This window comes from Gallus gallus, chromosome 20, assembly GCF_016699485.2.
Source record: "Gallus gallus isolate bGalGal1 chromosome 20, bGalGal1.mat.broiler.GRCg7b, whole genome shotgun sequence".
NCBI classification, from domain to species: domain Eukaryota; kingdom Metazoa; phylum Chordata; class Aves; order Galliformes; family Phasianidae; genus Gallus; species Gallus gallus.
The window spans coordinates 11038708-11048136 of NC_052551.1; the positions used below are offsets into that span (position 1 = coordinate 11038708).

General features: G+C 55.9%; 1 protein-coding gene across 1 annotated transcript in view; it reads right to left on the minus strand.

Annotated features, from left to right (window-relative positions):
* The window catches only part of CDH22 (cadherin 22), a 57626-nt gene extending 48687 nt beyond the window's left edge, over positions 1 to 8939 (minus strand). The window contains exon 1 of the mRNA XM_417477.7: positions 8796 to 8939. The gene's annotated coding sequence lies outside the window, so the exon portion shown is untranslated. The remainder of the gene's footprint in view (positions 1 to 8795) is intronic.
* Between the last annotated feature and the right edge of the window lie 490 nt (positions 8940 to 9429).

A 9429-nucleotide genomic window follows, 5' to 3' on the forward strand; every position in this document is an offset into this window, starting at 1 on the left:
ACGTCACGCTGAGGAAGGGGCAGACTGGGAGCTCTGGGGACAGGCACTGGGCTCAGCACAAGTAATGAAAGGAGATGAACTGGCCAATCCATCAATCAGGCCTAAGGGTTCAGGGCTTTGGTGCTGAACTCCATCAAACAGGAGACTCACATATTCCCTTCCAACATGCCAGGACAGACAGGACACACGCAGGGCTTTGCACAGGTCGCATGTCACTACTGAGCCCTTCGCCTCCGCCAGTCCTGGCAACAGGGAGACTGTGGGAATCTGCTCTCTCCAATGCACAAGCTTTGAAGGGTCCTTCCTGATGTATCTGCACAAAGCAGGGACCTTGAGGCCTTGCATGTACGTTCTAATGTTATTATTATCAAAAGAAATAAAGAGGGACATGGTGAGGTGAGAGGCAACAAAGCAGCCCAGGCAACAAAGGGAGACAGAGAGAGAGATTACAGTAGCAACGGGGAAGACAGAAAAGCAAATGGACAAAGTGCATGTGAAAGAATAGAGCCAAGGAGAGATATGCATACACGTGAGCAAGCAGGATCGTGTTGGAACACGTGAGCGTGTAACGCACACAGGAGGGGGCACAGAAACCCACGCAGGCAGGTGCAGTCCTGCACAGCCCTGAGCCCCTCAGACCCCCTGTGGGTTTGCAGCACTGCCCCTTGCACACACAGGATGCCGTGACCCACTTCACTCCATGCAGCACAGACCCTCACAGCCATCCCGTGGCAGTGACAATCCTCACAGCCAAAAGCTGTAACTCAGGCTCCGAGAGCTCATAGCAGTGCCTGAACACCCCTCCCCTCCCCACCCCCCCACCCGAGCTCCATGGTGGAAATGGGGAGAACTGGCAGTACAGACACTTCCCATGCAAACACGGCTCTCCCCAGCTTTGTCATCCTCACACACTGCGCCTTCCTGCTGTCTTTATCATTACATTGCAGACCTTTGCTCCCTCTCCCCTTATTCCCCAGGCTGTTTCACTCCCCCCCCTCCTTCTCCATAGTTCTCTTTAGCTTTTTTTTCCCCCATGACAATCATGTCAGAAATCATGCACAAAGCCCCAGAGCCCCTCGTGCATGCCTAAACAGGGATAGGGACACCCAGAGCCCAGCATCCCCATGCAAAGCACTGGAATCCCCACGTGCTCCCTCAACCCCTCACCAGCAGGGCAGTGCAAGAAGCGGAAAGTCCTTGACTCGGCATAAGCACCGATCTGCAACGACTGAAAACATCAGTGTTATCTCCATCATTTTCATCAGAAATCCAAAGCACGGCATCAGAGAAGACTCTACAAAGAGAATTAACTCTCTCCCAGCCAAAAGCACGATATGCCCCCACTCCAGCCTTGCACATCGCCTTCACGTACAGAATGGTAGTCCCTAGACCCCCATCACTCCTAACACTGAGCTCTGTAAGCGGGCCTGAAGCCAACCAGAAGCAGTACCACACAGGCAGATGTGTTTTTTTGCTCCCTAGCACCCAAATAATCACCTTCTCAGGTTGCTGGGTTAGCAGCAGCCTCAGCAGAGCTCGGGAGCACAAAGCAGAGCAGTGTGCAGCCAAAAAGCCATTCTCCCCCATGGTGCACACGGAGCTGTACCCACCTCCTGCCCCCAACCCATTACGGCCTCATGGTGAACTGACACCAAAACTCACACCTGAATACATAACGTGATTCAAAACCAGAATAGTGAGTCCCAGCTGCCTTGAGCAGTGCTGAGAGTGAAACTCCGAGAGGTTAAGAAGTGAACCAGACACAGGGAGTGTGTCTGCCCAGGCCTCAGCCCGTGGTGAGCACACCAAATGCTCAGGAGACAGCTGCCGGTCTTGGTGCACAGATAGACCCCACACACCAGATACAAAAGGAGAAAGAAAAGCTGGCGTTCCTATTTCTAAATATACTTGGGAGGCACCAGATAGCACAGCGATGGAGCAGATAGGAAAAAAGAGATAGAGATGAGTCTCAGTGCCATCCTTTGAGCACTCACAAGGGAAACGCACGTGCTGCCTTATGGCAGCCAGGACCAGGCAGCATGCTCCCAGCCCTCAGCCCAGCTCAGCTGTGCTTCAAAGCAAGGGCCTTCCAGCCTGCTGCTTCACAGCCCCTCCCTCTCATCGCTATTTTGCAGCAGACAGCTTTTCATAACCAGGACAGCACTTGGCAGGAGCAATACAGACCCAGCTGCAGATTTTCTGGTTCTTGGACAGCAAAAGGCTCAGAAAAGGCCTTCCCAGCAGCACCGAGCTGGACTGAAGTCTGTACCCAGGAACCAAAGAGGGACATTCAGCAGTGCCTGCAGACCCCTGAGAGCAGTCACAGGTCAGATCCTGCCTGTCCAGATCAACCACAGCAATAAACCGAGGCTAATTTGCAACAGCTGAGGCAGCTCACTGCCCTGCTCTGAGGCTTGTGTTTTGGCACTCCGTTTCTCTCTGTCTTATCAAAAGAGATAAGTGATTGGCAGCATCGCAGGCAGTCCCGGACATACCTCTGCCATCAGACCCACAGAGCACAGGCCAAGTGTCCCACTGTGCTAACCAGGTTAACGAGGGCTCTTTGGCAAAAGGCACCAAGCAACTTCCCACAGCACAGGCACTCTGAAGGGGCATACAGTAAGGAGTGTTTAGGAGTCCCAAAGCACATAGCAGCATCACAACTGCCCGCATACACAGCCAGAGTGGAGGAAGACAGACCAATCCTTTTCCCAGCCTGTTAACCAGGAAGCAGCAGCCCCAGCACAGTGAGAAGCCACCACAGTGCTTGCACAATCCTTTGAGCCTCTCAGTGCAGTGGTGTGAGCTCACGTCTGTCGCGGAGCAGCCCAGAACCACCAGCTCATCCCGATGGGGTCACCTCCCAGAGCAGTACCCGCCACCCATCTGTAACTCATGGAAGTGTGTGGGCACCCAGGATGCAACACCAGGTATAGCCTAACCCAGTGGTTCCAGCACCTTCCACAGACACGAGTCCACCACTGCACAAAAATGCCAACAGCTTTTCCAAAGCCTGTAAATACTCACCTCTGGTGGCTTCTCTACCCAGGGATGGCCCAGTGCTTGCAATTCATACCTCCACTGCATGGCAGTACCAAGGAAGGAAGCAGCACCAGCTGCCAGCACAGCACACAGGACAAGGCAGGTCTCACAGTGTCAGACTCCACAGCTCTGACCCACGAGCTCCTGCGTGCCCCAACTAAGCCATCGTCAAGCCCTGGGTGAGGGTCAGCTGCAGCCCCTGCAGCCCTGGTTGCTGGGTTCCTTGCTTACAGCACCAACACCAGCTGCACCTGCTCAGAGCTCTTTGTGCCCAGCACAGCTGCCCAAAGCCCAGCCAGATCAAACCCACCTGAGGGTTTGCCTGATCCAAACTCAGGCAGCAACACAGAGACATTTGGGAAGGGTACGGTCGTTTTTCAGCCCCCGGTAAGCCTACCTCAGCCATTGCCCACTGGAGGATCCTGCTTCTAATCTCATCTCTCGGAGCACCTTTCAAATTAATTCGTTAATTGGCGTGTCAGGCTGCGCATAGGAACGGAGGATGCATGGCTCCCTCTGCCGGCACGCGGCACGAGGAGCCCCACGCCCTCTCTTCCCCAAAATCAGTGGGACCCCAATGCTGCTCTGCCCGCAGCGCCTCGGGGACACAGCCTGAGTCCCATCAGGGAAGGCTCCCCGAGGAAACACCCTGCGCCTGGGCACGCTGCTGCAGCTCTGCTGGGGAAAGGAGCGTAGCCCTGGGGAACAGGCCGGGGGGGCACTGCAAACAGGTACTCGGCCAAGCCTGAGTTGGGACATCGCTTCCTAAGGGCTGTGCTGATGCTCATCTGCTATCCAAAGGCTCTGCTGTATCGCCACCGGCTGAGCTCTGAACGCTGTAACCCCCAGCTCCTCGAGGAGCTGCTCCCTTCGTGTCCTTCACCTTCCACACTCAGCAGCAGGGGAAGGCAGCTGCCCCTCACACGCAGCACAGCCTCCGGCAGCCCCACTGGCCGTGGCTGTGACAGCAGGGAGGAGAGCATTTCTGCACTGCTCAGAAACAGAACAGGGAAAAATCCAGAAGTGCCCACGGCCAGGAGTGGCTCCAGAGCGGGGCCTCTGGTGATGAGGGGCGGCAGCGTCCCGTCTCTGATTTCTCTGCTTATCAATCTACTTTGCTCACGTCGAGCATGTGGCCATCTCAAACTGCATCTCTTTTGAAGGGATGCTGAAGTGCCGGCTGGGGAGAGGAGGTGCTCAGAGTTTAGGAGCCACTGTTAGCAGCAAGGATTACCAGAGAAACAGCATTCTGAGGATTGCAAATTCCAGGAAGCAGCTGCAGTAGGAGCGGAGGGAGATAATCCCAGTGTGACAGAGAGGGAAGGAAGTGGGACCAGGAAAGGGAGCGCAGCATCCTCAGGCACATACAGAAATCGCTGTGCTGCTCCCTATGAGCCACAGCCCCCCCCACAGCTTGCCCTATATCAGTCCCAGCCTTCCAACCCGTACCTTTCCCCATTCCTGCACACAGCAGTGTGTGTCTGTGCCCCTACTTGTGCATGGGCTTCTGCCAAAAGAAACACAGTGCTTTTGAGGCTCTATTTATTGCCCAGGATGTTTCTATGGAGACTCCCATCGTTGGCTGCAAAAGGCTTCTGGCCATCAGCATCTTCAGGTGGGTTGAGGGCTTCAAGCTGCAAATTGCAAGCATTTCCTATTGCCATCAGCCACAGTTAATTAGGAAAAAAATTAGCAAAACCTACTTGAAGTGGCGATGGTGAATGAAGCAATGTTGCAAGTAAAAAGGAGTGGTCCTGCAGCCTTTCCCTCATTGTCCTCTGGAGTACTGTAGCATGGCAGAGCAGGAAAGAGGGGTAGAGGCATCTGCAAAAGGGAACTGAACAGAGTTCTGCTGTGATGATTCCCTGGGTGGGAAGGCTTTTCCATTCGGCAAGGCTCGCACAGCTGTACCCTTGCAGCACAGGGATGCTTACCCGGTGCAATAGCTGGCCCTGGCACGCTGCTTCCCGAAGGAAGGCCAGCATGCTCTCAGCTCTGCTCAGTGAGCACCTGACCAAATGCTGCAGCCGCAGAACTGTGGCTGTTGCTGACAAGCACCAGGCCCAGCATCACCTCCATCATACCCACAGCTTCCTTCCATTGTCAGCCACTCAGTGCCAAAATCAGCACAGGAGAGGGGTGAGGCAGTTCTTTGTGCAGCAGACCCTGCACACGGCAGCTTGGCAACAGTGCTAATAGGCACCGGTCCTGCAGTGTGTGAACGAAACCACGGGTCCCTTACAGTGGGTCCCAAATTAGAAGGTGCAGCACAGAGCACAGTCACTTTCTGGAAAGCACCTTGATTTTCAGCACAGCTCCTGGGGCAGCAGGGGATGATCCAGCCAGAGCCTCACCCCGGGCTGCAGGCGGATGATGGGCCGGCTGCTGTCTGTGCAGCCTCAACCTTAGCGGGGTCTGTCCTTCATGTTTGTTCAAAGAAGTCTTATGGGATCCTACAGTCTCCATAGGAAAAGAAGGACCCCAAACCCCTTGCAGGCATGCCAGCCACTCTCAAGGATTGGGAAAGGCAGCAAGTGCTGAAAAAGACATCTGCTTTTGCTATGCAGACATTGCACCACAGAACCAGCAGCACAGTGTCAACCAACAGTGCTTCCCCAGCAGCACGGCACAAAGCCATGTCCTCCCAGCCATAGCACAAATAAACCCACAACAAAACCTGAAAAGAAAAAAAAAAAAAGGAAAGGAAAGAAACAGAAGTGAAAGGGATATAGGGCTAACATAAGGTAAAGTCTTTATTATGGCATCATAGGATGGTTTGAGGTGGAAGGGACCCTTAAGGGCCATCTGGCCCAACCCCCTGCAGTGTGCAGGGACACCCACAGCCCCATCAGTGCTCAGAGCCTCCCAACCTGACCTGAGTGCCTGCAGGGATGGGGCACCCACCTCATCTCTGTGCCGCTGCCTCACCGCCCTTACTGTAAAACCTTCTTCCTTTACATCCAATCCAAATCTCCCCTCTTTCAGTTTGAAACCGTTTCCCTTGTCCCATCACACAGACTCTGCTGAAGAGTCCATCTCCTCCCTTACAGCCCCTTCAGGCACTGAAGGCCACACTCAGCTCTCCCCACAGCCCTCTTTCTCCCTTCTGGGCTGCACAGCTCCAGCTCTCCCCGCCTGTCATTGCAATGGATCAAGCTGAAAATAACTGGGGTGTGCTGTGTTCCCTTTACAAGCTCTGCAAACAACGGAATGTCATCAATGAATGCAAAAAGAGTTGTGATCCTGGGGGAAGGGTCTCTGCAGTGGCTACTGGTGGGGTCAGAGCAACTCCCACTGTCCCTCCACAGTTCTCTGAAGTGGAAACCAATGCTCAGACTGGATGTGGCTGCAGGCACAGATGTCCCGTGGGCACCCAACTACAGATCCACAGTCCTAAAATGTGCTCCCCGTGCGTTTGGTCTGCACGAGAGCAGGGAAAGCTGACGGGCAGCATTTTGCCGGCCAAACCCAATTTCTACATGCAATTCCTCAAAAATCAGCTCCTTCCAAACGGGCCATGCCTTAGGACGTGTGGATTAATCCACAGAGAAGTGTCACTCCTTGTAAACTCAGACACAGTTGCATAAGAGCATGGTTAAAGGATATCCACGCAAACCCACGCGTGGTTGTATTCTTATGTACAAATGCTGTTTGGTGAGCTGATGGCAAAAGGAAACAAATATCGCCACACTACTCCTTCTTCAGTGTGGTTGACTCCAGATTTCAAACACGGGCTCTCAGGATGGCTGCTTTCAGTCGCCACTTGTCTGTCCCAGGTATGAAACCACTGTGCCATATCACAAACAGGCAATGCACCAAAAAGCAAAGGACTTTTTTTTTTTTTTAAGGAAAAAAGCTGCTTCTTTTTTACCTATGAAACAACACCCACTTTTTTCTCTCACAAGCCCACCAGTTTCGATATCATCACCGTTTCATACACAGACCAAGTTTCTCCTGCTCCAGCCCCCACTTTGCTGGAGCAGAGATGTACGCAGTACTGAGGTCAGTACAGACTCTGGGCCATCTTATCCCATTTCAGTGGGCTCTCCCCTGTGCGGCTCTCAGGGTCCTGTCAGCATTTGCAGGGGTTTCATCAATAAGCAGCAGAACCACCTTTTGGCCTTGAACACAAATAAACGGAGTATCAGTACAGCAAAACCATTTCAGACTCTTGTTTCCATTTTCCCCTGCTATGCGATACCCAAAGCCAGACAAGCAATTTATTTCCAGCGTTTGAAAACTGATGTGCCAGGATCACAATCTCCAACCCTGGTAAGTGTTTGCTGCACATACTCCTTAACTGGTGCTCATGAGAAAGGTGGAGAGCATCCACTGGTCTCGTAAGGGAAAACAGAGCGCAGCCGGGGCTCTGAGCTGGGCACCAGGTCTGCAGGAGCACGTTCTGCAGGTGCACGTTCTGCAGGCTTCAGCAGAAACAGAAGTCCTCTGAACAGGTCCCAAAGAAACCGTCATCACCCGGGATTTCCTTACCTGGGATTTCCTCTGTGGCATGAAAGACTACAGGACCGGCTGCCGCTGCAGCACACGCATAACAGCACAGCACCAAGCCAGCAGCAGACAGGGAGAGGCACATCTCCCTGATTCTCTGGAAGCTCTGGAGAAGCAGAGCTCTGGTGGAGTGTCCTTCTTACCCCCTTCAGGTGCAAAGCTTTCCCTGAAATGCACTGTGCTGTCTTGGGAAGTTATCCCTGAACTCTGCGCCTGCCTCTCCTTGCTGCTACCTGCACCATCACGCCTGTAACTGCTCTTGCTCATGTATAAAATGAGGTTAGAAGAAAAGGCAGCACAGATCTCCCCATACAGTACAACTGAATGTTACAACGACCAGAAATCAGACAAAAGAAGAATGGAGGCACCAACCACATCCCTCCTTGTCCTGCCGGCACGGCAAGCAGCAGCGGGAGCCTGGCTGCCACGGGATGGGCTCCCAGGGCACTCAGCACACAGTGCTGGTGTGAGTGCTGTGGCTGAGCACGCAGGAGGGGCAGACGTGGCTGCAGCCCTTGCCCTCAGCAGGGCCCTGCACAGCCATTGGGGAACCACGTTTTCAATTAGGAAAGTGCCAGTTTTAGCACCGCTATTTTTTTTCAGCACGGTTATTTATAGTTTGTTGGTAGGAAAAAAAAACCAACAACAACAAACACCACAAACGTGGCTCCACACAGAGATGCTCCCCTGCCTGCCTGCTGAAGGGACTCGGGCAGGACTCCTCGGGCAGCTCAGCCTCACGTTCACACACGTCCCTGAGCGTGCAGCTGGCATGGAGGGCTCCGGTCTCACCAAGAAAAATGAGATCGTTCTTGGCTAGGAAGGAGCCCGAAGAGACTGCTTGAAGATAGCACAGGTTTAAAAAGAGCCGCAGCTCCGCGAGAACCCGAGCCCTTTATTGAAGGGTACGCCGAACCACGCAGCTGCCGGAGCCCTGGGTACCACCAGCGATAGAGCCCTGGGTACCACCAGCGATGCCCAACGGCGCATAAATCCAAGTCCTCACCCGCCCTGCGGAGCCGAAGCGCCCGACGCTACGGCCGCGGCGCGTTGAAGGGGCGGCGGGGTGCGGTGCGGCGGCGGTCCCGGGCCGGCTGGGGAAGGGCCGAACCCGCGCAGCCCCGCGGGGAGCGCCCGCCGCAGCCTCTCCGAGCGGCACCAAAGTTTGAGGCGCGGCGATGGACGGGGAAGTTGGGTTCCCCCCGCGGTGCGCCGCCCGCCCCGCCGCCCGCAGCGCCTCTTACCTGGGGCGGCGGCCGCGGCGGTCCCCCCGCTCGGGGCTCCCGGCCTCCCGCGGCATCCTGCGCCGCTCCCCGGCACCGAACGGCTCCCGGCGGCCCCGCGCGGAGCGGAGCGCAGCGGCTGCTGGCACCGGGCGGGCACGGAGCGAGGCGGGGCGCGGGCGGCGGGGTGTGTGGCTGGGGATGCATGTGCGGCGAGAGCCGCCTTCCTCCCCCTCGCTTCCTTCGCTCCCTTCCTTCCCTCCTTCCCCGCCAGCCCTGCCCAGCCCAGCCTCTGCTGGAGACTCTGAGAATGCAGCGCCGGGTCCCCGCCCGGGACCGGCCCTGGGGTCCCGCCCCGGGGACCGGCGCGCTGTTCGCTCCGGGTACCGGCTGCGGAGACCTGCCCCACGCCTGCCCTCGGGGCGGCCCGAGCCCGGCCCTAAGGACCAGCCTCCCCCTCGCCTCCTATTCCCACAGCAGCCAGGTACCAAGCCGCCTAGGGTTCGCTGAGAGAGACCGGGGCCATCCCGGAGTTAGGGAGCGAGCCACGGCGCTGGGGGCACGGGGCACACCTCACCGCCCGGCCCCACGGAGCGCCGATGATGCCTGGAGTCACCCATGGCTGAGAACGCACAAACACAGCGTGTGGCAGCAT